General features: G+C 46.1%; 1 long non-coding RNA gene across 1 annotated transcript; it reads right to left on the bottom strand.

Moving 5' to 3' along the window:
• Positions 1–14,513: 14,513 nt before the first annotated feature.
• On the bottom strand, positions 14,514–25,200 carry LOC138580331 (uncharacterized). The gene is made up of 2 exons (XR_011304233.1): positions 25,053–25,200; positions 14,514–20,442 (listed from the first exon to the last, which is right to left on the bottom strand). It is a non-coding gene; the product is annotated as an uncharacterized lncRNA (long non-coding RNA).
• Positions 25,201–26,290: the final 1,090 nt, after the last annotated feature.

The following is a 26,290-nucleotide window of genomic DNA, read 5'->3' as shown; positions in this document are numbered from 1 at the left end:
GTGAAGTCCGCTGGGCTGTGGAATCAAGATTGGGGGCAAAAGAAGGATGAGTGGGGGCCAATGCCGGTGAAGAAACCAGGGGTGGTGTCGCGGGTGGGGCCAACAGGACATGCCCTCTGTCAGCTTCGAAATACCCACAACGATCCTCGCACAGCCATTGGCCAGAGTATCCAGTAGGTTCGCAGTAGCCACAGAGTCAAGACCCCCTCCCGGTGTTAACAAGTTAACCAGATGAGCGGGTTCATCCGGAAAAGGGCTTACAGGATCAATCAAGGGGTGAGCAGATGAAACAAGGCCACAAGTGGTTCCCAAAGGCCGTAGTGGTGCCCCCACATGCAAACTATGATTACAGGAGGGCTTGTATGAAAGCATCCCAAAATCTCCCTCTTTGTCACAGTCAGTGGCCAGAGGCCGTTGGGCAGGTGCTCGGTTCACACATAGGTTATCAGTACAGGGTCCAGTGCAAGCTCCCTCTCCCTGCTTGACTCCCAGAGCTTTACTTGGGGATTTAATCAACATTACCTCCCTCCTTCTTCGTCCCATAATTGTCTTCCGGTGTGTCAATGGTGCCAGGGTACATTGTATCATTGATAGGAGGGAAGGTTTGGCGAGGTAGAGGGGGGAGAAGGGAGAGGATATGTCTGTGGCTCGAAGATCAGCACCCCAGGGAGAGCCGACCATCATGCGAGACCGTTCAGAGGTTCAGAGGTGCCAGAAGTTAACCCAGTTTAGTCCAAAGAATAAGAATTCCCCATTCCAAAAGGAGAGAAAGGAGACCCCACACCCCTACAATGCTCATCGCGCAGCCTTATGAGTCTTGTGTGGCAGTGGAGAAGGTTCAAGACCCCCCCCCCCACAACACTGGCTGGCTCACCTCACCTCACAGTTCAGTTCCAGCGGTTCCAGCAAAGCATGCAAAATCCTCGCCCCCTTATGGCTGGTCTATAATTTGCACTTCTCCCTCCAGGTGCCGAACACCCTACGGGCATGCAACACCTGCACCCTTAATCCCCGCGGACTTCAGGCCCTGCGGGAAGGTGCTGTGGAGTTTAAAGAGGAGGGGGCGTGGCCTCCCCTCGCAAGTACGGAGTCCCTCCAGGGAGAAGAAAATGCCAGGAAGCGGGCCGCAACACTTGCGCCCTTAATCCCAGCGGGCTTCCATTATCATTACTATTATTATAAAAATTCTAAGAAATAATATATCTTTTGGGTCCCTGTATATTTTTCACACATTACTACCTGATTTTATTTTTCATGATCTCTAAAGACTTCGTTCTTTGCATAAACAATTATCATAAAACTTCATGTTATTCTGACTGTCTGTACATCTTTACTTGTGAGTAACTGGTTTATGTACAGCACCTTGATGCCCTTGGGCTTAGTGTGCTTTATAAATGGAATCTCAAATCAAATCATGATCTTTGGCTCCACCCAGGCAAGAGCAAAATTGAACTCCAACTGCGCCCAATTCAACATAAAGAACTCCAACATCCTGACCACAAGCAAAGTGAAAACACTAGGAGTTTATTTGGAATTTGCCAACGCCCATGTAGCATACCTAAAAAAGAATTGCAGATATTACAATAGACTAATCAGACACATAAAACCCTTCTTAAATGAAGAAAATAGTACAACCATCGCTAGAGCCGTCAACCTCTCTATACTTGACTATGGCAATGCCCTCTTACTAGGGACAAGCAAGGGCTGCATCGACCAGTGCCAAGTCATTCAGAATGACGCAGGAAGAGCTATAAAAAGGAAACCTCAACATAATCAATCACAGAAGACCATAAAGCCTTACACTGGCTGATGATAGAGGACCGCATTACATTTAAGGCGGCGTCAATCGCCCATCACTGCCTATATGGATCTGCCCCCACGTACCTAAAGGAACACATATCCTTGTAGGAATCAGGTTGAACACTGAGATCCAAAATCCAAGGTCTAGTTAAGATCAAACAGACAAAAAAAGCAAATGGATTGGGGCGTTCCTTTCCCACCAAAGCATCTCTAAAATGGAATGGCCTTCCCACTAAGCTCAGATTAGAAACCAACTTTCAGATCTTCAAAAAGAAACTGAAAACACTGCTCTTTAAATAATATCACTTAACAATTTGACCTAAACTTCATGTTCCTGTCCTGTTATGCTTGTCCTTGTCTCTATGTTCACGCCCTGATGCTTGCGGGCTTTCGGCACGTAATAAAAATAAATACAAATAAAATAAAATAAATAAATGATTATCATTATTATTATTATTATATCTAATCAATATTATATGAGACCCTGCTGTATCTTTCATTGAATATCTACAATTCTTATTCACTTTTATTATTATTTTGTTATCACTATTATGTTTTGTCACTGTGGTATTTTTCATGAATCACTACCTTTAATTCATCTTGAATAACGTTATAATAATAATAAAAATAATAATAATAACAAAAATACTAATATTAATAATAACAACAATAATAATAACAATAATATTAATAATAATACAAATACTTATTATTATTATTATTATTATTATTATTATTATTATTATTATTATTATTATTTAACTGGAAGTGAACAAGGAAGTGCATTCCAAGGCATCATCGTATTTCAATCATGAGGATTGACTGTAACTGATGCTGTATTGCTGAGATAATCTTTAGTGTCATGGTACAGTCATTGGAGAAGTATGTTCTCGAAAAAAGCAAGGTGGTCCAGCTGTAATAGCTGACAGGTCAATTCCTTCAGAAGAAGTTGGGAATGGTTGTGTACGTATGGAAAATGCCAAGGGCAGCCATTCCTAAGCACTGACACTTTCAGAAAATGATGATGATGCACGTAACCCACTCTGGACCACTGCAGGCCCTGATAAAAGGAAGATGCAACAATGTCTGATGCACGCTAAGGATCCCGATGCCAACAAGGCAGCTTTTATCCAAGACATATGACTACAAGTTAGTTTGAAGAGCAGTTGAAGCCAATAACAATATTAGTACACTTTTATTGACTCCAAAAAATCAAACAAATAAGCCAGTATAAGCTAAGGAGCCAAGCATTACTAGATGCACAGTGGTGTCATCAGGCATCAGTCGACCATCCCTAGTGACCCAGTGTTCTAGGCTGTCCATTACAGAATCTAACTGCAACACCACCAAAATAAGATGTCCTGTCACTGACATTGCCAGTGTTAAAAAGCCTACGTCAAGGGTCTGGAATTATTTCACAAACAATAGAACAATGACCTCACTTTACAATCTGCAATACACTCTGCATTGTATGCAGCTGAACACACATTATGGCATAAGGGAATCACTTGGAAAACACAATGTTTATGGTCCAGGAAGATGATGATATAAAGTAACGCTATGTAAAGTGGTCTTGAACAGAACCCGTAAGTCATGTTTGTTGTCCTGGCTGCATGCAAAGAAAAGGCTGGTCATTAGGGGGAAAGACAGATATGATTTATTGTGCCTATACACAAGTGTTTCAAGGCGCAACGAGGCAAGGGAGGGGAAGCAGAGGGAAGACAGAGATATCGATACTACTAGGCCAAGTGAAATTGAGATTGCACAAGTGCAGGGGGGGATGGGGAAAAGTGCAAGGGGAAAGGGGAGGGGGCAGTGCAGTACATGGGATAACAGTAAAATAAATAAGGACAGTAAATAATAAATAAAAGTGTGGTCAGCTGGTGGCAAGTGCAAGGTAAGTGCAGACATCAGGTGTCAAGTGCTAGTAGGGGCTGTAGGGATACAGAAACAGACCCCAAGTGCAAGGGTTTCTAGGGGGGCAGTGCAGGTGTGCAACTGATGGTGAGGGGACCTGGGCCAGAGATCAAATGGTAGCCAGGTAACCAGTGCAGTTTCAGAATCAGTCAGGAGATCTGCAGGGGAGAGGAGGAGAGAAAGCAGAAGCAAAGAGGAAGGTCTTGAGGTGCTTCCAGAACCGGAGATGGTTCTCCTCAAGTTTCAGAGAGGCTGGTCCAGAGGGAGGCCCCAGCAGAAGAAAGAGATCGACCACCAACTCGCTGCTTGGAGAAGCGACTAACCCTTAGGGAGTTGGAGGCAGATCAGCAAAGAGCTCGAGAAGGTAGTTATTTAGGAAGAGAAAGTTCAGGTATTGAAGCCCCAGCCCCCAGAAGGCCTTGTGGACAATGCAGAGGGTTTTGAACTTAATCCTCGCCGCCAAAAGGAGCCACGGCAGGGATTTCAGTCCTGGAGAGATACAATCCATTGGTTTGAGGCCAAGCACACGTCTTGCAGTCCTGTTTTGGATGAGTTGCAGAGGGCAGAGAGTAGAGGCAGGCAGATTTAGAAAGAGGCTGTTGCAGTAGTCCAGCCTAGAGAGAACTAGAGCTCTGGAGACAGTGAGCTTCTGGGGGAAGGAGAGGGAAGGAGAGAAACATAAGAATACCTCTGAGGAGGTGCAGCTGGTAGTGTGACTTCTTAGAGACATCAGAGATATGAGGAGAGAAAGAAAGTGTGGAGTTGAAGATGAGCCCAAGGTTTTTAGCCTCACAGGTGGGAGCAGGAAGAGGGCCAAGAGAGGCCGGCCAGAGAGTGACAGTAAATGAGGGAGCAGGTATGCTGATGAGGAGAATCTTGGTCTTACTGACATTGAGGCAGAGATCATTGGCAGCACACCACTCCTGGATGGCGGACAGACAGCCGGAGATGAGAGAAGGAGTAGAGGTGGCAGAATGGAGTCTGAAAATGAGTTGAGTGTCACCCGCATAGCACTGAAAGTTTGGGCAGAGAGAGGCAATGTGGTGGCCAGGAAGTGTGAGGCATTGGTTGAACAGCCAGTGAGAGATGTTAGACCCATGTCGAACACCACAGGTAGAGAAAGAGATAGAGGAGAGGAAGTTGGACCTGGGAGGGTCGATCAGAGAGGAAGGAGGTCAGCCAAGCCAGGGCCTGATCAGTGATACCCAGGTTATCATGGAGACAGTTGAGCAGGATGGCATGGTTGACTGTGTCAAAGGCAGAAGAGAAACTGAGTAAGATGAGGACTCAGGGGGTGTTGGAATCAAGGTTGGAGAGCAGGTCTTCACCGATTTTCAGGAGAGCAGTTTCCGTGCTTCTGGCAGCTCTGTAGCCAGACTGATGGTCATGGAGACAACCAACAGATTCAAAGTGAAGATAAAGCTGGGAGATGGCCAGCCTTTCCAGGAGTTTGCCCAGGAAAGGAGTGATGGAGATTGTACGATAGTTAGCCGGGCAGGAGGGGTCGGCAGAGGATTTCTTAAGAAGAGGGTGCACAAGGGAGTGCTTCAGGGGGAGGGGAAGACTCCAGTGGCGAAGGAGTGGTTGCATAAATCAGCCAGAGCAGGAACCAGGGTGTCAATGTGGTCCTTGATGGTTTTGGAGGAACAGGGGTGAACCTGTTTCACAAGACTTTTATAGATCGGACTTGTCTAGAAACCTCATCTGAGGAGAACAGGGGAAAGGCATAAACGGAGGGAGAAGAGTTGGGTGAAGAAGGGCAAGATGAAGAGCAGGGAGTAGAGGGAGGAGGGGGAGGAAGAGAAAGAGGACAGGATGTCCTGAGTTTTAGAGATTAAATTAGAATTCAGGGCAGTGTAGAGGGCCTGGGAGGGGACAGGAGAGGTAGAGTCTGCAGCAGGTTGGGCCAGCTCCTTGCAGATTTTAAAGAGTTAGGCCGAGTTGTTATATGCCAGAGAGACGCGGGCTTGGATGTGGACTATCTTCTTGGTGCGGACAGAGAGCCGGTATTGCCTATGGAGCAGGCGGCAGGCCAGTTTGTCAGAGGATGTACTGGAAATCACGCCATTTCCTCTCAGCCACCCTGCACATGCATTTAAGGGTGACGAGGTCTGAATCATACCAAGAGTTGCACTTGGCTTTGGGTTCAAGTGGATACTGATGACAGGGGCAAGAATATTGAGAGTATCAGATATAACAGAGTGGAGCATGGAAAAGGCTGTGTCAGGTTGTGAGTCAGCCAAGGGGAAGGGGGGTGTAGAAAGTGGCAGTGAAAGCCTCAACTGACACACGCGCTTCATGGGTCGGATAACCGAGAAGGTAGGTGGCAGTGCTGGAGTTGGCTTGGCCTGAGGGTTAGAGAGGTTTAGATGGGAGGAAAGGAGTAAGTGATCACTCCAGGAGAGAGGAGTGGTGAGAGGGATCGAAAGGGAAGGTCTGAAGAGATCAGAACATCCAGAGTGTGCCCTGCAGAGTGAGTCGGGCCAGAGGGGAGAAAAGAGAGTGAGAGAGAGTCACAGAGGTCACAAAAGAGTCATGTGGAAGGACAGGAAGCATCAAGGTGGATTTTGAAGTCTCCAAGAAGGAGGAGTTGAGTGGTTGAGACCAGGAGGGAAGAGAAGAGGTCTGCCCACTCAGAGAGGAAGGAGGAGATCTGACCAGGTGGCCGATAGATGGTAGCCACAGTAAGGGAATGGCCAGGAGAGAGGGAAAACCTTCAGACAAGGCATTCGAAATAGGAGTAGGCCTGCATAGGAATGACAGAGGCCGGAATCCACTCAGTGAAGAGCAGGGCTACACCACCTCCGGAACAGTTGGATCTGGGCACGGAGAGGATCTTGTAGCCATCAGGGAGGAGCGTGTCAAAACTCGTGACAGAGCTGGCTGTGAAGCATGTCTCGGTGAGACTGAGGACATCGAGTTCCTCCAAGAGGCGGCAGATGTCAGAGGAGTGTTTGACAGCTGAGCAAGAGTTTAGAGTGGCGATATGGAGAAGGTTGCCGTCCTTGAAAGACTTCCGTGGAGGGGTACAAATCAGAGGTATGCCCTGCAGGGGGGGGTCGAACATGAAGGAGGAGAAGGCACATTAGCCAAGGGGGAGATAGCAGGGGAAGGCAAGGAAGCCATGGAGGGGAGAGAGGGGACAGCAGGAGAAGAAAGGAAATTGATGTGGCACGGTAGCGTCTATCAAAGAAGAGAAGGTTGGCTTGAGGGCCTTGGACCAAGACGGTACCATTCAAGTAAACATTAATGATGACCTTAGAGGAATGGAAGGAGGTGAAGAGGGCCTCCCACTGGGTGCCACCATTAATGGGAGAGGAGGAGAAGGGAGAGAGCACAGAGACCATATGTAGAGTTCATATGTCCGGCAAGGGAATGACAAAGAGGATGACGGTGAAAGTGTGCCTGGAGGAGGCACTGGTATAGATATCCGCAATAGGGAGGCCTGGGTTGGGGACCAGTCTGTCCTTTTAAAACCTCTTCCTACCAGATTTAGTAAGGAGAGCGGGATAGTCGATAGAGAAGCATTTAGAAAAGATAGGAGAGACTGAGAGCACCATAGAGTAGGTAGGGAGATGAGGGAAGAGGAAGGGACTGGGAAGGGGTAGGGGAGAACACTAGGGAAGGACACAGGGCAGGGAGCAAGCAGATGAGAAAAGTTGACAACTGGACAAGATGACATGCACTTAGATAGTGGTAGCAAGGTTTGCTAGATGAGTGCTTTTCTAGGAGGCAAGCCACAGAACGGCACTATTTTCACAATGCAATTTTTAAAACAGGAGAATACACACCTAGGTTTGAGAGTCCTGGAAGTGGGGAAAAGGCCTAGGATTCACAGTGCAATTTTTAAAACTTGAGAAAAACACACCTAACTTTGAGAGTCCTGAAGTTGGGGAAAAGGCCTAGGTTTTACAATGCAATTTCTAAATACTTTCACTCTGCATTTTCTTTTTAAAACAGGAGAAAACCCACCTAAGATTGAGAGTCCTGAAAGTGGAGAAAAGGCCTAGGTTTCACAATGCAATTTTTAAAACAGGAGAAAACACACCTCAGTTTGAGAGTCCTGAAAGTGGGGAAAAAGCATAGGTTTCACGATGCAATTTTTAAATACTTTCACAATGTAATGTTTAAAGACAGGACACAACACACCTTAGTTTGAGAGTCCTGAAAGTGGGGAAAAGGCCTAGGTTTCACAATGCAATTTTTAAATACTTTCACAATGCAGTTTTAAAAACGGGAGAAAACACTCCTAAAAAGAAGAATCCTTGGTGTAAATGGGTGCAGGTCTGAAGTACCTGCATCCTGACTGTGGATTTGCTTTCTTTGGGTTTGACAGAGACACTTGGGCAAAGTTCTAGCACTGATAGACTACATTTGAGGGAGTGTGATACGACTTAAGAGGAAAGGTTAGTTATAGTTCCATTAATGTTGGTGTGCTACTGGGTGGGCTGCAGTGTCTCTGGGGAATGTGTGCGTGTAGTGTACAATGGCAGGACGTGGTTAGTCAGGAAAAAGAGTGAAGTTGGAATTACAAGGAACAATGACGTGGTGTCCTCCTTGCACGACTATCACTGGCCTCTTGCTGACAGGTCCAATTTCACTTTCTGACATTGCCAATATCTCTCCCTCTCACTCTCTTGTGTCTCTCTCTATCTCTCGGTCTCTCTCACGCTAATAGATACATTGTACACAAAGTGAAAAATTAATCTGGTATTTAGCAGATGAAAGAAGGGGAGTTTGGAGAATCCACTCATTACCCTAGTCCACATGCTAAGAGTTATAGTACCTTTGTTCCTTTGGTTCATGGCAAGGTCTGCTTAAAGTATAAGATGACTTTGTTACAAATTCAGTGTTGATTCCATGCATTGACACATGTTTTTTTCTGTTCACTGAAATTTGTTCTGTTCTGTGCTCACATGTTGTTTGTTCACTGAAATCCAGTCAAGTTGACAGAGTTGTACTTACCTGCATTGTATACAAAAAAATGCTAATTAAGAGTGTCTCTGGGCACTGCGTTTTGTTCTCTCCACATGTTATAAATGTATGTGAATTAAACATTTTAGGTCAAAACATTCTTTGATTGACTTTTATGCAACTTGAGAAACCTTGTTAATTCTATGTAGGAGTAAAACATGAAATGTGTGTGTGTGATTTCTCACACTGATTTTTTGCTATTACTGATCTATATGCTTAAAGTATAAGGACAGAAGAACCAATTTCAGTTTCCTTAGTCAGTTGGTTCCCAGGCTGTGAGCTGCCTCAAACCTCATCCTTACTTGCTCAGGTGGACTTTGCAGTGGACAACTGGAACTTTGCCCATCAGAGTCACAGACAGGGTTTGCCAGGCGTGTGCCAGGTGACTGAGCCTGGGGCCATAATCCCTAATTGTATCTCTCAGGGGTCTACCTGAGTGACTCCGACAAGCCCCAATGTCCTATCACACAATGCGCAGAGCCACAGGCCAAAATGTAATTCCACTGAGCCGCACTGGCCACCACTTGCCAGGTGTTTAGTCAGCTCCATAACTGCAGTTGTACATAGATACGGCAACAGTGCAGATTCTCAAAAGTGACGTGTGCATTTCAGTGGGGCGGGTCAAAACATAGTGCAAATGTGCACTAACCAGTCCCCTTGAATAAATCAGTGTCAGGACAGTGCGCTCAACGCTAATTTATTAGTGGCACCCTGCACTCACGATAGTGCTGGGAGTACATTTATGCAGTAAAATAAATAGGGTCAAAAATAAAAAATAAACATTTCTATCCTTGTTTGAAGAATACAAATGCAAGTGGGAAAGCGGAATCTCAAACCGCTGCTCTCCCACTTTAAAGAAAATGCAAGAAAAGTTCAGAAATAAAACTCTCATGCATTTTCCTTCCCCGGAGCCTACTCCGAACAGGTGTGGGGGAAGGTCTTGGATTTTTGAACATTTAAAAGCAGATTTAATTTGGGGATCAAACTTCTTAAAACCTGGCTTTTCTCTTCAGTACTAGCCGGAAACGAATGAGAAACACTGGGATTCTCAAAAATAGAACACGCCTCAAAAAGGCGCATATAGAAGGAGAAATAAATGGGGTGGGAGGGAGTCCACCGTACACCAACTCCCACGTAGAACCATACGTGAGGCATATGTGATGATTCGAAGCGCCCTAGATTGCACCGCGAACAAAGGGTACCATAGCCTAAAAAGAAGGAGCAATAACCAAACCAGCGCTCTTACGAGCCCAGAAGCCCCCATAGTCTCAGAGGGAAGGGATCCCGCTCTTGGAGCCCAGGGAGGTAATGCCAGGCATTTCCCAGGAGAATTTAAGAGCGACCCCATAGAGTATACCCGAAGGGGAGACATCACCACTAACTAGCCCCACAGTCCAACAGACAGTTATGCAGACAAGTCACAATCCACACAGAACTTAGCGAACAACCCATAACGGAACGCTTTGATACACAATACGTGCAGGGGCGCCTAATACAGCCAGCCGGGCAAGGAGGTACGATGAAGCGACACACTAACCCAACCACTAATACCTCGATTTCTCTACATACACCTCGAAAACACCAAAAAAACAGAACCACATCTACTACACAGCCTTCAGCATGCACTTCACTACACTGCAACAATAAAACAAATCCCGCATCGCCTCGCACAACAGCACATGACACACTGCCAACCAAGATATCGAACCAATGCTCAGCGAATGGTGCTAACAGAACTGAAGCTGTCAACAGCACATCACAACTTTCTCTCTGCCTTTTACCGCTATGCCCTACTAATTCACCCTGCCCTCTTGCCTTCCGGACCCACCAGAGTGCCAGGGGACCACTCGGGTGGTGTAGTGAGCAGTATAAATTTCCTTTAACATTAACATTAAAATCAGGAATGTGCATTTATATGTGCAAAAATGCCCCCTTATTTGTTCAACTATTCAAAGGAAGTGAAAAAGGGCATCTGATTGTGTGCATCCTAGATGCACACAATCAGATGCCTTTTGTGGATTTGGGAGAACTTTGCTCTGCACAAGTGATGGCACCGTGCTGTGTTAACTTGTTTTCATTTCACTCACCACTGTCTTTTCTGATCCTCTTGCAGGCCTGAGATTACATGAGTGTACATGCACGCCAAGGCTCTCATGCAAGTCTTGTTTCCTGTAAAATGCCCCATCTCACCACTGATGGACCTATATAGGGATTTCATTGGATGCCAGTTCTCACATTTATCTTTGAGATCCCTTTATCAGACAATGCCTTCCACCCTACTCTAGCACACAGGGCATGTAAAAAGCCACATAACATAGGAGGCATGCCACCTCCACCTAACTGCATTTTGTCCTCCTAATCCACAGCTCACAAACAAGAAACACCCAGAGGCAGCCATCTAAGGAAAGCAGCCACCAAAGTTGTGTGTGCTGTATGCATACATGGGCTTCCACTTTGGTTTACGCCATGCACACAATGCATGAACAATCTCCCAAAAATGCAGGTATTTGCTGTGAGAGAGTGGTGCCAGTTGTATGTAGTGTAGTGTGAGAATGGGTTGCATAAAGAGTGGATTAGAGAAAGAAATAAAGATACAGATGAGGAGAGAAGGTGCAGGGGATTAGAGAGAGAGTAACAGTGAGAGGGAAAGAGTATGGAGGGATGGGTGTGGAGAGAGTGCAAGATATTAGTGGGAGTAGTGGTGAGGGGAAATATAAGCAAGAGGGGCATTAAGGTACTGGTAAGAGACAGGCAGAGACAGTGGGCCTCATTAAGAGTTTGGAGCTACCTCCAAACCGTGCTCCATTACCGGGTTCCTGCAATGGGGACTTACCAAGTCATTCCGACAAAGGAGGACCCGGTAATTCCTCCTTGCAGGAACCATTCCCATTTCCATTTGAGCCCCCATAGGGCTCAATGGGAGTGGGGAGGGAGGTAATAAAGGGCACATTACAAGTGGCCCGTTATTACCTCCCTCTTCCCCTCACGGGACCCGGAAAAGAGGTCTGGTTTTACGAGACGTCTGACTTGGGTCCCGCAAAGGGAACCTCGTAATCAGCGCTCCCGTAATGAAGGGGGCCGGTCCCATACTGACCCCCTTCATTACGGGAGCGCCAGGGTTATAAAGAGGCCCAGTGTCTGGTAAGGTTAGAGCACAGTGCTGTAGGTTGTGGGTAGGACAGTGTGAAGGAGAGTAGAATAGAGAAGGAAGAGTGGAGTAGATTGGAGAAGAGAGTAGAAAAGAGAAGGGTACAGAGGGAGGCAGGGGAGCAAATAAAGTGTGAACATCGGAGGGACAGATGAGAGAGAGGGGGTGGATGACCAAAGGGAGTGAGACAGGATGGGAGAGGGAGACCAAGGCTAGAACAGAGCGCATAGTAAGATCAAAGGAGAACAGGAGTGACTGAAGAAGAGTCATTGTACTAATGTGTCTGGAGTACACTTTCACCATCAGTCCCTATTTTGAAACCTGAGGAATTGTCAGATCAGGGCACTCTTAGCAAAGACCCAGAAGGAGGTGGATAAATAGGGCTCCAGTCTTTAGACCTCGATCCATATCCAGCAAGCTTTTAGAAATTAGGGGTTACCGATCTCTAGTGACCATCATTTTGGGGGAGTTAGGAAGTCTGGGGTAGGGTGGAGGGAGCCCATGGGAAAACAAGAGAGGGAGGGATGGTACGTTAGTTAGTCCCCCTTCAAAATCCTAATAAAACTCCTGAACTATCTTTGAGACTTTGTGTATCATTGAGGCCCTCCACAATAATATTCTGTGCCTCATGTAATGCCCACTGTGATTTTGAATGCTTCCACATCTGCAACACCTGACGTTACCTACTGAATTAGCCACTCACACATTGCACACATAGTTTCTGCCTCAAAGTTAATTATTCTAGTCATCTTGGCCCCTGAGTTTGCTATTTCACGTTGTAATTGCATTGGTAGTTTAGCATGATATGTCAGACGATGACCCATGTGTGTGCAGCACTGCACTTCCAGACAGCCCTCAGTGCTACGGGGCCATTCATCTACAGCAGTTGATGTTTTGCAAATGCCCATGTCCCAGAAATTCCAGTTTTAAGTACAAAGTGTTTGTACCGATGGCATTGAGAACACACACGCTCTCGAGGACAGTGCAAGTGCTTTATTGTAGGATTTGAGAAGGGGCTCATTAAGGGCTGTCCAGTTCTCTCTCTCCCCCGGTGGATCCCTCCATAGCCTAGATGTCTCTCAATTCCAGGATGGTCACCAAAGATTGGTAACCCTTTCTGTCTAATCACTGCCTGGCTGGTTGTGATGACTTAAGGGCAAACACCTTTTCTATCTGTATCCCTCAGGGAACAATCTAGGTGAATCCTAACCCAGGTGCCAACATGCATTCAATCCAAGAAGAGATGCCTTCCAGACACACATTTCTCACTTGGTTTGTTTCTTTCACGTCCTTGTACTAATCAACCATATGTTCTATCCTTTCTCTTTGTTCCATCTACTCTCCTCCCCTTCTTCCTCTCTGACTTTTACCTTCTGTTCACCCGATGATCTCTCGACTTCTACTCTCCTCTACTCTCTAACATTACATTCCTGTGTCTGCCCAACTAATCTTCTCCCCTCTCCACACTGCTACTACTCTTCCCTCTCCACACTACTACCACTCTCCACACTTCCACTAGTACCCTCCCTCCTCCACATCACTATCTTCCCTTGCCACACTACTAATACTTTTCTGTTTCCACACTACTACTTCTCTATGCTTGGTCTTTTGGTCCTCCATCTCCCCCCTTGACCTCATCCAAACAACCCAAAACTTCCTGTTTCATGTGTCTATTTTAATCCTCCCTGTTTCCCCTACTTTGTTTCACTGCCTCAGCTGATTCCCTGTGCAAACTGTTGGCTTTCTTTTCCCGAGTGAGGATGTTACAGGTAAGCAAACACATAAAGTGGGTTTAAAGACCCTTCCCTCCCCGTATGTGGGTTTGTCGGCCCTAGGCAATGGTGGCCCACTACAATCATGATCACTGTCTCAGTTCATATTAGGGTTTGCTGCAGCATTTGATGTGCTGTTTTGACACTGGCTCTGCAGTCCTGCTGTAGGTAGGGAAACTGTCCCAGTGCAAATTGCTTAGAGTACTGGGCTTGTCTGTTTGTGGTGCAGACTACTCTGAGTTCTTGCTGAGGGTGAGGTTCATTCTTCTGCACTGGTCTGTGTCGTGTAGAGTGGGTTGCTCTATGGAGGGGCAGTTCCTTTCTGACTCTCACTCTTTGGGGCTGCTCCTCTTTTCCTCTACTGCCAGGCCTTCTCAGAACTGTTGTCCTAAGGGACAAAAAGAAAGAGACTGGCCAGCATTGTGCGGAACTGGTATGGGGTAAGAAATGGTGATACTCATTTCATGCAAACAGGCACAACTAGAACGGACAGAGACTGTGGGCCTTACAACTCTAGGTTGAGAGGGGTCCCTATCCCCTCCTGACAGGGTCAGGTCCATGACTCTGTCACACATGTTAACTATCTCTTTGCTGCCCCGAACCCCCATCTTACAAAGCCATGCCTTAATTCTGGAACAAAAAGGTCAAAGTTCTGTGCCCTGCATCTTCCTTATGCAGATCTTTTCAGGATATGTTTTTAAACAGATCAATGCTCAGGATAAGTTTTATTGACCTCTAGCGATATGTTACACCTTATGTCAGCGGCATGAATTAATTTAACCATAGAATATTATGCATTTGGTCAAGAACATGGATTGCATCTCTCGTTCTATGTTGTAATATCCTGGGAATAATATCCTGGGCTGACAATGAAGTGTTAATAATGAAGAGGTAAACATAACTAACTTTACATTTTATTGTAATGTAATGTAAACACCTCAAATAGGGATATTTTAAAAGAAAGAGGTACAAATTTCTCTTTTAAAAAAAAAATCTTTAAAATTAAACTTTTGTGCAAATATAGGTATTCGTTGTAAAATGTGCTTTTGATTTCCCTTTTTCCTTTAGTCCATATGGTTAAAAGAAAATAACCTTAATACTGAATTACTAAAAAACATCAAATATAAATACAATTGCGCTATTAGATAAGGACATTCAACATAGAGTCATCAATAACGATTACAGTATTCCACATTCCATCAAATGGAAACATTTCAAGAATTAAATAGCACACAACAGGTAAAAGTGCAACCTAAAACAATTACATTATTCCACATTTCATCAGATGTGGGCGATTGGAGTAAAACCAAATACAAACAAAGATACAGCACAAGCACAACCTTGAGCAATCAGACATTATTTAGTTATCTGTCATCCCATAGCAGTGCCCATCATACCACACCGGCCAAACATTGTACAGCCTCCTTCTATACATCGTACCCAGATACTGTGATGACAAGAGAATTGGCCCCATATAAGAAGGCCCAAAATTGATCACCCAGGATACTTCAAGGTTTGCTAAAACATGTGAGTAAAGCCTGCTGTATGTCTGGGTCAAAATGTGTAGGCTGGATTTGATGTGACTAGAACACAGCCAGCAGAGCCGCTCCTCCTGGGCGACATGTATTCATACGTTAGTAGAATGCTCAAACGTAAGTATACCATGAATTCTATCATTTTTTGGGAGCAGGGTCTAGTTAGGTAGGAGCATGGACCATCAATTTTAAATGACTATTGAGTGAATTGTACATAGCGCCTTCCCTGGGTGAGTTAATTAAGGGAGATGCTTCTATCCCATTCCCTGGTTTTTTGCTTCAATAAATTCAGGTAATCGGGCATGTCTGTTAACAGTGAGAGCTGGAAGCCTATCTCCTCACAATGTGACTCTACCGTCTTCCTCAGTGTGGCCAAAAAAGGATTTACAGAGGTGGCCCCAGGCCGCATGCTGCCAAACTCTGTAGCTTATGATCATCCAAGGGCCAAAATCTCAGGTTGCAGTAAAGTTTGCTACGCTTAAGGAGCCAACAGGCCCAGAGAGACCAGACCCCCAGCTCGAGTCTTAAGCCTTCAACCAGGGTAGACTTAGGAACATTCAGGATAGACCTTAATGGCTTCCCCTCTAAAGTCTCTATCCAGGCCACTTGCCCCACAGCTAAGATATCCAATTCATAAGGCAGTGCAGGAATTATACTAGTCTGGCGTAGCCTGATCAAACCCTCTGTGTTGTTCCTACCTGAAGTAGACACAAAGCGTTTTATCAGGTGCCATTTCTTAATGGTGCGACAGGAAACAACTTCTCCATAAAATTGCAGAGGTGGATTGGAGTGGATGGGAAAACCCAATTATGTATACCTATCCACTACCTCTAACTTGGTACCATTCAATGTCCACGCATGTGGGGCTGACATTTTGACCTGCTGCCCAGAACCATAACCTTTGTCTTAGCTGGATTTATTAGCAGGTTATTTGCGCTGGTATATTCCCCTAAGGCATTGATGGCTCATTGGAGCCCAATATGCATGTGTTCAATAAGGATGGTATCGTCTTCATACATTAGCCAGGGAATGGCCACACCACCAAGCTTATGTGGAAACGTTCTGATACCCTGCATAGCGGGGTCTAGATCTGACCTATAAAGGTTGTAAAGTAATGGAGCTGGGGCACATCCCTGTTTCAGGCCGATGTTGGTTTTATGGTGTCAGAGAGGGCCACCTCCTGCAAATGGTGCATAGATACCAGGGTCTCACTGTGCAGTTCCTTGGTGAAATGAAGGAGAACTGGGTCCTAGCCCCATTTTGAGAGCTTGTACCAGAGCATATCCCGACAGACTGTGTCAAACGCCCTTGAATAGTCCACAAAGCACATACATATCTCCTGCTTGGAGGCTATCATATCAGCCAGTAGGAGCTGCACAGCATTGTTGTTGTGAAGGGTACTATGGCCCCTACGGAAACCCAGTTTACCAGAGGTGCAGAAGACCTGATGCCTCAGCCCAAGTGTTAAGTTGCTTCAACAGTAGGGTAGAAAAAATCTTGGCACAAGAGTCCCACATAGCAAGGAGTCTGTAGTTGGAGTGGGTCTCTGGGTCACCCCTCTTAAACAATGCTATCAAGATGGACTCCCTCCAACTACTAGGAATGACTCCAGAAGATAGAATTATTTGGAACCATGGAGCCAAGATCGAAGCCCATGCAGGCGGATTAGCCTTGAATACAGTATTGGCGATTGAGTCCGGGCCGTTGCCCGGGACTTCAGATTCTTAATAACTGCCTCAATGTCATCAGCCTCAAAAGAACTCAGTATTCGCCAGTTGGCAGGCAATTCCCCAGTCCCTGAGCAGTCTATCAACAGATCATAGAACAAAGACCCCATGTATGTCAACCAGGGATCCTCACAAATGGGATTCAATTATTTTGGAGTGTAAGTGATTTCAATTCGGCACACACTCAAGTCAACGCCTAACATGTAGTGCACAGCTGAAATCCTTATTTATTTTTGTCTAAAAGTTCTTTATTCTGAACGATATACCACTCATATCATGCCCTTCTCCTGGAAACCCCCTCTTACCCCCCGTTCACATTGAACCAGGAATCAGGCTGGTTTGCAAAGGTAAAGATATATTTATGTATTTAAAGTCTTATCACAATATGTCTTAATAGGTACACAACAATCACTAATGGGGTGATGTGACACTGAATGATCTCTTTAATACACAAGGAGTAACCGTGAGCAAACAATTTAGCACATAAAATAATACTTGTGTGTGGTTTCAGATAGGATAGCACTGTGGTTAAAGGTTCCCCCTGCACACCCCTCAACACCCCAAGAGGCAATGTAAAGAGATAGGAGGAGAGAGCAGAGCAGGTATTCAGGAATGGCAGAATTCAAACAGAATATCAATCCCACTTTCCCCCAGCAAACACCAGAGAAAAACGGAGTTGACTGTCAAGCTGTCAGAATGGCTTTTAAAGTTATCTTTAGAATGGACTGGGCAAAAACCACCAAATATGGTCAAAATTGCTGAAATTGATATAGATTCTTATGGGAGCTGCTTTGGATAGTTGCACACAAACACAAACAATGGTTTAATACCAAGAAACAATTTGAAATCTTAAAATTCTAGTTGGAGGCAATTAAAAGCTGTTTTACATGTGTAAGAATTTCCCAAAATGAAAATTAGTGGGGAACTTTTCTCTGCGCGATAATCGCCATAACGGGAGAACCGTGTTCATTTGGAATGTGATTTAAAGCTATGGATGTTAGCTACAAGCAGACGTTGACATTTTGTTTCTAGCACAAAAACTGAGGAAGATATAGGCATTTTTGTAGAGGTCATCTTTTCGAGATAGGCGCAGGAATGGAAAACAGGAATGCACTTTTACAATGACAAAAGGGTTTCTTACACTAGAGGATGACTATGAACAAAACAAATACCACACAGGAACACAGTCACATGATCAGAATGACTGCCTGAGAATTCAAAAATACTCCTAACAATACAGGTTCTGAATACAAGATAGAATGGGTTTAAGATGATAGGGATTGATTATGCAAAATACATATGCCAGTGACACAATTCTTTCTATAGATACTCACTGGATATGTTTTTAAATGGAACCGTCAGGATTCTGGTCAGTCAAGATTCTGGTCAGGGAATTGGATCTGGTTTATGACAGACGGCTGGGCTCATCGGACTGGGCAGTGTCAGCAAGGCGCTCTGGTCATGGCACGGCACAGGACTGGACTGGATCTGCCCTTCTTGGTTCTGAGGATATTTATTTTCAGCAGGCAAGCAATACAGCGCAGCCCGGCTGTCTTTTGATGCTTCCCCTTAGGTTTGTGGGGTTCTGTTCTAGAATTTTGAGGCCTAGCTGAAAATGATTCAGCTATGCAATGGGTTTCTGCTTTGCCAAGTTTCTGGAGTCTGGAGCAAGGAATATGTAGAGTTCAGCAGCAGGGTGCTCCGCCAGAGTGAGTGAATCTGTCTGTCTTTTTGAGTGGTGAGCTGTCTCTATTTATGCTATGATAATGTGGGTGTGTGGGCCAGTTTAGCCTAAGCTTGTCCCTTTTGACAGGTGATTGGGTCTACTCTCTGCCTTGATAGGAGGAGAGAAACAGTGTGTCACCTTTATGGTGTGATTTTATGAGGCAGAGAATCCTAGCCCCTGGAACATAAAATCTACTTTTGGCACCATCCATATTTACACATGTGCAACCTCTATATCAATCACATATACAGATTGCATATTTTAAATAGCAGCTACTCCTCAAAATCCTGTCACGGTGGGATCTTGTCTTTGCTTTTCACAGAATTTTGCCCTTTTCACTAGGAACACAATGTCCAATTTATAAGCACATTTCTACAAGTGTGTGCATTTAACATGGGCATAAGTGTATAAAGTTTCACAATTCTAGTGGAAATACATTTTGCGTAAAATCACATTTCTTGCAGTTTCTTTCCAGAACATGTCACACGATTTTGCCGCCTCTTGAAACGTGCAGCCAAAATTTAGATTCACAAATCTGATACTTTTATATTTTTCACAATTTTAAACAGTAAGTTATACGTCTTTTTAAAATGTGTTCTTTGTTAATGTTCAGCCACAGATGGTTGTTTGGGTCCACCTCTTTTTGTCTCCCTGCCCTGCAGTCCAGGAGCAGTCTCCTCCCTGCTTGCTCTTGGCAGAGGCTATTTACAACTGTCTTCACACCTTGCATTTCCTTAGGAGCAGCTGGCCATTGTTCCTCATGCCTCTGTAGACCATGTTCTTTCCCATCCAATAATTTATGCTTCTGTGTGATTTCCTGCTGTGGGAAAAGACCTTCCTTCTCGGAGACAACCTGTTATTCCAGTTTGGTAGCTTCAGCCAGCTTTATTTTAACTGTTAATTCTGTTCAATTTTTCCTTAGCTTAAAACAAATTGGTTGTATCAAATAACAGCTAGAATACTTATTCAAGATTTTAAACCATGTGATCAAAACAATTACAATATGGGTTACTATCAGTAACATGCCTCTTAGATTGCAAACATTTGATTTCAGTTTATACATGTTAAAAGTTTAATCAGGCAGGCTCCTGACAGCTGTCATTTAGGTGGCCCAGGGTACTGCACCCAGAGATTTTTGACAGATCCACAGACAGGCCACTTTTGCGGTGGACATTTCTTTATGCTCTCAGCTTTTCAGGACTTTGTAAGTTCACAATGCTTTCTTAAACTAAGTGAATTGTAGCACCCAGCAAGAATGTTGGATGTTTGAGGGTGTTCTGTACCGGCATTCTGCAGTTTCAGCAACAAAGAAAAAGGGATTCAAAGCAAGATTCTGGGTTTCATTTAGCAAAGCACTGCTTTTTCCTTCTGTACTGCATTTTCAATTGTTGTGGAGCCCAGGGACATATTTCAGGAGTGAGATCTCTGTTCCACCACTGACAACATGCATGGCAGATTGGCAACCATCTTTTTGTGCTTTGCAAAGCGTGATTTCCAGAGGTTTTGATGCGCACAAGGGCTTTGCGGCCATTTGGCTATTTCTGGCACCATCATAACACAGTGATGCTGCATAGCAGAGCAAATGTGGGTCAAAACATCCCATAGAGCCCCTCCTCCTGACTTGTGTTTGACCGCCCACCAAAGGGAAGTCAGGAGATTGGGATGTTCTTGCTTTTTTGGTCCAGGTGGAAAAAGTCGTCTGCTTCTCCCGTCAGTGCTGGATAGACACGCTCTCCTCACCGGTTCTGGTTGGGAGTATGGAACAGCACTCTGGGCTCCTTGGGCCTTTCCTCCTGGTCCCCAAGTGGTCCTCCTTGGTAATTAAAAATTCTTGGTTCCAATACTATGAGACAGAACAGAGCATGGTTATGGACATTTCCCCAGTACTACTCGTGTAGTGGGGCAGATGCATACATTGAATACAATTTACAATATTCCCCGCCTGTATTTATTAATGGTTTTAACAGGTGGATTCTTCTAGGTTTCCGGAAGGTACCCCTCTGGGTTTCTGGTTGGCTCCTCTATTTGCTACAAAGTATGCCTGGGATGGCAACTCTTCAGCTGGTTTATGTGGACCCACTTGTCTTCCCCTTCTGCCAAACTGCCCTTAGGGATGCGGATTTGATCAGACGCCCTTTTTGACAGAAGGGTGGCTTGGGATCAGTGTCCACCAGCGACAAAATTGTACATCGCTCCTGTATTTGGACCGGGGCATAAAATCTCTCCTCCTTTTCCTCAAGGGGGCAAAGATAATGCACATTTCCGGCCAATTGGTGGACTAGTTTCTTTGCCTTGGATACTGACAGAGAGGAGGCCTGGGCAGGATTCTGTTTGGGATCTTGGGAACCTGTAGGAAAAAGGTGACAGCTAGATAGGGGGGAGTTTTGGACTCCCCTGGTTCTGATTCTGGGCTGCCCCCCTTTTTGGAGCAGTCATCAGAATGGGTTTGAACAAGGGGATTTTCGTGCTGGTCATTCTGGGGTTTGATGATGGGCGGTTTGAACTCGGTCCCCACATCTAACCAGTCTGGATTGGGATCCTTTGGGACACATTTTTCTTTGGGAGGAGTTCGCCATCCCTGAAGGAGAAGATCCTTTTCCCAGAATCTTCTGATGACACCCCTCCTTCAAGCTGGAAGATTTGCACCTCCTCCACGAAATGGGCCTTTTTAGGCTCTTTATTTCTCCTACCCACCCTCTGTGTTCCTTAGGTTGCAGATTTTCGGGGGCAGGAGATTTCGGTTCTGGTTCCTGGGTTTCGAGGGGCTTTTCACAAGTGGGGAAGGAAGCTTCCTCTAAGGCTTTGCACCCCCTTCCCCTTGTGCCTCCTCCCTGGGAACTGGTGGGTTTTAGGGGTTCTTCCCCGTCAATGTTCTGGAGCACCAGACCCTGGATTTGAGGAGGGTTGAGCCGACATGCTCATTTGAGGGTTCTGTTGAGCCCTCAGCATGCGACCCAGATCCTGTGCCATGTTCTGGACCTGCCGCTCCAATTGAGACACCCGCTCTGGCTGGTACGGGGCCCTCTGGTCTACCCTGGGTTGATCCCGGGAAGGGTAACTATCCCTTCTCGCATAATAATCCTGGTAAGGATAGTTTGGGTACCCCTCCACCCTTGGCCTCCCCTCTCCCGGATTGGGCTGCCTGGCTCAGGAAAGTGGGGAAAGAAGGATGGATTATTTTGGGGGTTGAAGTTTGGCGGGTACCGGGGAAAGAAATTTTGTCCGGCATTTGGGGGATTACCGCCCTCCTGTGAAAAGTAAGGAGGGAAGTTTCCTGGGTTTCCAGCTGTCTGGTTGGATCCCTCCATCCCCCCTCGGGCTGGAGGAGTCTACACATAGCCCAGGATTGGTCTATGTCCCTTGTAGCATGTGCTGATGTATCAGGGGAGTTAGGGATCTCATTTATGGGGTTACCTCCCTGACTTCCTGTTTGGGATTGGCCCGGGGGCTTTCTGGGTCTGGGGTTGGTCGGATTCTGTGCGGGAAGGTTTTTAGGCCCCCCCATCTCCAGATCTAAACTAGGGGCAACCTTCACCTCTGCCACCTTAGCAGGAACAGGGGTGTTGGTTGGTTTGGGGAATTTGCCAATATTTTTACTTTCCAACGGCTTCTGCACTTCATGGATGCGCGTTGCTTGTTCAATGACCCAGTCTAGTGATCTTTTCTCAAGAAAGTCCCTCACTAGCTGGGTCATAATGTATTTAGGGAGAGCATGAAAGAGGGTGTTCACAAATTCCTTACTGTCAGTGTGCACCCTTCTAGTGGTCTGTGCAAAGGCGCATTTCAATTCCTGAACAAATTCTTGTGGGGCCTGGTCTTCCCCACATTGTATGTTGTAGGCTGCCTTGCGGGCCTCTTGAGGGTTCCTATGAATAGAACAAGGTTTCAGGATGGCCGCCCTATAGGTGGACCATCTGGAATGGTTATGATCCTCCAGCCCCGCAAAAAAGCTGGAGTACTCAGGGGAAAATGTCCACTTTACACACTGAATACAGCTTTGGCTGTCCTTCAGGTGGAAAGTCTCCATCATCTTCTCAAATAATTCAAAGTGCTCCCAAACCGAATATTTGTCATTTGTGTGGTAGGGCGTGAATATTCTCCTAATAGCTTTTATTTGCCTCAGGGGATCTTTGAGTAAAGCCCTCTTAACTTTGTTAGCCTTTTTAGTTCTTGTCACCCTGGCCCACTCATCCTCTGACTCAGAGCCACTGCTACCAGAGGTGGCTGTCTGATCTTCTAGACTCTCCCGGATTCCGTGAGCTTGGGAATGGCTAGCAGAATGTGGGGGCCTAGTCCCTTGGGACCTGTGGCGCTCAGAAGAGTCTTCTGACTCTTCGTTGCTCCCAGAATTGATTGAGTGCCCCCCACTGTCCTAGCTGGGAAGGGGTTTTTAGTATGCTCTTAATGGGCCTAATCTCACGGAATTCCCCACCAAATTTTACCTAATGATATCTTGGTAGGTTATATTTCTGAGGATCCAGTTCTCTGATTCTCCCCTAACTGGAGTCTCCCTGATCAGAGAAGATGGCCCTAGCACTTGGGAACCTGAACATAGATACCCGCCCATCCGTTTCTGGGAGGCGCTGACCTATTAGCCCCATATTTCCCATTGGGCTGATGTCTACCATCCCCGTGGCCCTTGGTTCATGTGAGCCAGTGGACATGGGGGTGGCAGACTCCATGGAATTAAAGGGATTAAAGTCTCTGGTGCCAGGGTTCCTGAGGTTATGCTCAGGTGTTTCCATCTCCCATCTGACCTCATCTCTTTCAGCCCCTACTTCCTGATAGCATGCAGGAATCTGACCCTTGTGTTCCTCTATTAAGGCCTTACTGGTCTCTATAGGTTGTTCCTGCATGGCTATCTGTCTATGGAGCCTGTCATTTTTTTCACAGAGAGCCTCATTGTCTCTCTGTGCTTCCTTTCTGCATTGGGAATATTGGGCAACCTTTGCTGCAGGAGGGTCAGCTCCTGAGTTCGGTCCTTACTGGCCTGATTATTCTTTGCTAGAGCATCTTCCACCCTCCTGGTATATTCTAACAGCTTTTCATAGTCCATTTTGAGTTCACCCAGTCCCTGAAGGGCGAGGCGATTTTCTTCTAGCTCGGTTTTTAAATGGCTGACCTCCTGGCCTAAGGCGTCCCTTTCCTGAGTTAGAGTGCCCCTCTGTGCACCCAGGTTGTCCCTTTGTTTTCTAATGGCACATCATTTCTGGTGCTCCTCATCAAAATCTGTTTGAGTGTGGAGATCCTTCACTATTCATTTATTATTTTCCTCCTTTAGTTCATCAATCTGCCTTTCCAGGGCGATTATCTGCCCTGCAAAGGCTCCATTATGATTTAATTGCTGCTATAGCTTTTGTTTGTTCTATTGTAGAGAATCCAACCTTTCTCGGCACTCTTTTTGCACAGTGTCAGTAATTTGGTATCCTGCTATACCTTCTCTTGCTGCAGGAGATCCAGATCTTCCTTTACTTTTGTCAGGTACTGTCTGGTTTCTCTCTCTGATTCTTGGCTTCCATGCGCTGACCAGGGATTCGAACCCGTGTTGCTGTGCATTGTCTTGCTTCCAAGACACCCTGCGCCCAATTGATGCGTCATCCTGCTGAGATCCCACCTCTGCCCATTAAACTAGACCCCACTGCTAGACGTCACCCCCCAGTCTCCCACCAGCCATCAGCGCTCCTCTGCTCTATCGTTAGGACAGAGAGAAGTGGGCCAGAACGTGTCTCAGAATTAAGGACAGTGGCCCTCATTACAACCCCGGCACTAAACCATGGCACTATTAGCACCATGATTGGTGCCGGTGTTGTAACGAGTCCGCCATGGTGAAATGGGGAAATACCGCCCATTCCAAGGTTGGCAGGGCGGAATTTCGCCATTTCTCCATGGCCCTTCCCCATTCCCATTTTCGCCACATAGGGCTCAATGGGACTGGGGAAGGCGCTAAGTAAGGTACCGCAAATTGCGGTACCGTAATTAGCACCGAGGTCCCTTTGCGGCACCCTACTTTAACGGGTCCTGCAAAGGGACCTCGTAATCAGGCGTTAAGGGTTTAATGGCGCAAACACCTTTTACGGCGCCGTTAAACCCTTAACGCCAGGGTCGTAATGACCCCCAGTGCATTGGGTGGCTGTTGTGGATACCGGGTGAGGCGCCTGTGTCCTTTTGTTAGAAAAACAGCAGTGCGTGGCTTGTGCATTCATTAAGATTCATTTTTTTCTGTGATTCTGGAGTTCATTTCTTGCACGATAGAAGTAAAGAGATTGTGGCTCCAAATAACTGTACTTTCGGCTCCTGCTCGCATCTGTGTTCTTTCTTTCCGAGTGGAACATGCACAGGCTGTATCCGCCTTCCACCCACTCCCAGCAGCCCTCGCGCCCCCCTCGCCAAATGTAATTGCTAAATTAGAGAGAGAAAATTGGCAGATAAAGGAGGATGCATCAAGCAGCTCACCCCCAGTTCCCGTTCTCCGTGGCTCCCAACCTGCAGAGGCATCTAATAATATGCTGCATGAAAGAGGTGGGGGGGGCAGCGCAGCGGGCGCCGAGGCAGGCTGGGGAACAGCTCATTGCAGCGCTTCCCACACACGCTCCTGTGTGAGCAGAGGGGAGGGGCAGGGTGTTTCTGCCAGCGAGGCTACGGCGAGCCGATGGAGCCACGCCACCCATCGCAATGATCTGTTGCAGAGTAGCGTCTCTCCCTAAAACGCACAACTGAGTCCACACCGCCCATATTCCTGCGGGAATTTTCACCGGTCCCCGAATTCCATTCACTTTTTAAAGAATCGTTCTATTTTCACAAATTGTGTTCGGTTGAAGGGGTTTGGAGGTGGGGGGATTCTTTATGATGTTGGGTTGGGAAGGGGAAGGGGCTTGCCTGCAGGTGCGAAATCCTGCCTTCCAGATGGCTACAACACGAAGTCATTTATGTGGTGTAGTTTAAGTTGTTCAAATGCTATCAAGCAGAAGAAAATGTGAGAGTGCATTTTTGGAGCATTAACAGTTTCAGTTGGGGCAGTTTTGCAGCCCTGGAGCACATATCAGATCACTCCATCAGTATATTAGAAGGAGAGTGAGGGATTACTGGACACTTATCTGTTTTGTTTCACCCTCCTGACTGTCTAGAAAAGTCATGTTTTAAGAGTGGGCTTCATTATGAGTTTGGCGGTAAACCCCTGGTGCTACTGGTGGGATGCCGCCAAACTCATAACACTGTTACGCCGCCTGATATCCTGGCCCGGGGTGTCAGGCAGCGGAAAGTGTAAGTGCCCATTCCTGTGTGGAACACAGAAGAACGGAAGCTTCAGTAAAAACCATGCCTGCAGGGGCTGGTGCCCTCAGCAGGTCAGACCCTTATTTGCAGACCGCTAGACTTGTAATGAGTCTGAGTCTAGATAAGTAGGGTGGATCAGTGTTTCCAGTGCTGTATTTATTTGTTTGCAGTCGAAATCTATGGGTTTCTTTTGTACCATTATTGATTTCATGCTGCAAATAGCAGAATGCAAAGAAATAATAAACCCAGTGTTGGCTTTTGTACAGGTATGGCAAATGCATTTTACCAGCCATTACCTTAATGGGGCTACTTGGCCATGAGATGGCAATAGCTGGAAAATGGCGTGAGTACCTGGCCATTTGATAGCAGTGCCTGGAACATGCCCATCTAACCACAAACCATAATGGCTGGGTTTGTCA

This window comes from Ambystoma mexicanum, chromosome 3p (assembly GCF_040938575.1).
Source record: "Ambystoma mexicanum isolate Mex_15411 chromosome 3p, UKY_AmexF1_1, whole genome shotgun sequence".
Classification (NCBI taxonomy): Eukaryota; Metazoa; Chordata; class Amphibia; order Caudata; family Ambystomatidae; genus Ambystoma; species Ambystoma mexicanum.
Note: the sequence above shows the minus strand (reverse complement) of the source record. Positions and strands in the feature narration are given on the sequence as shown.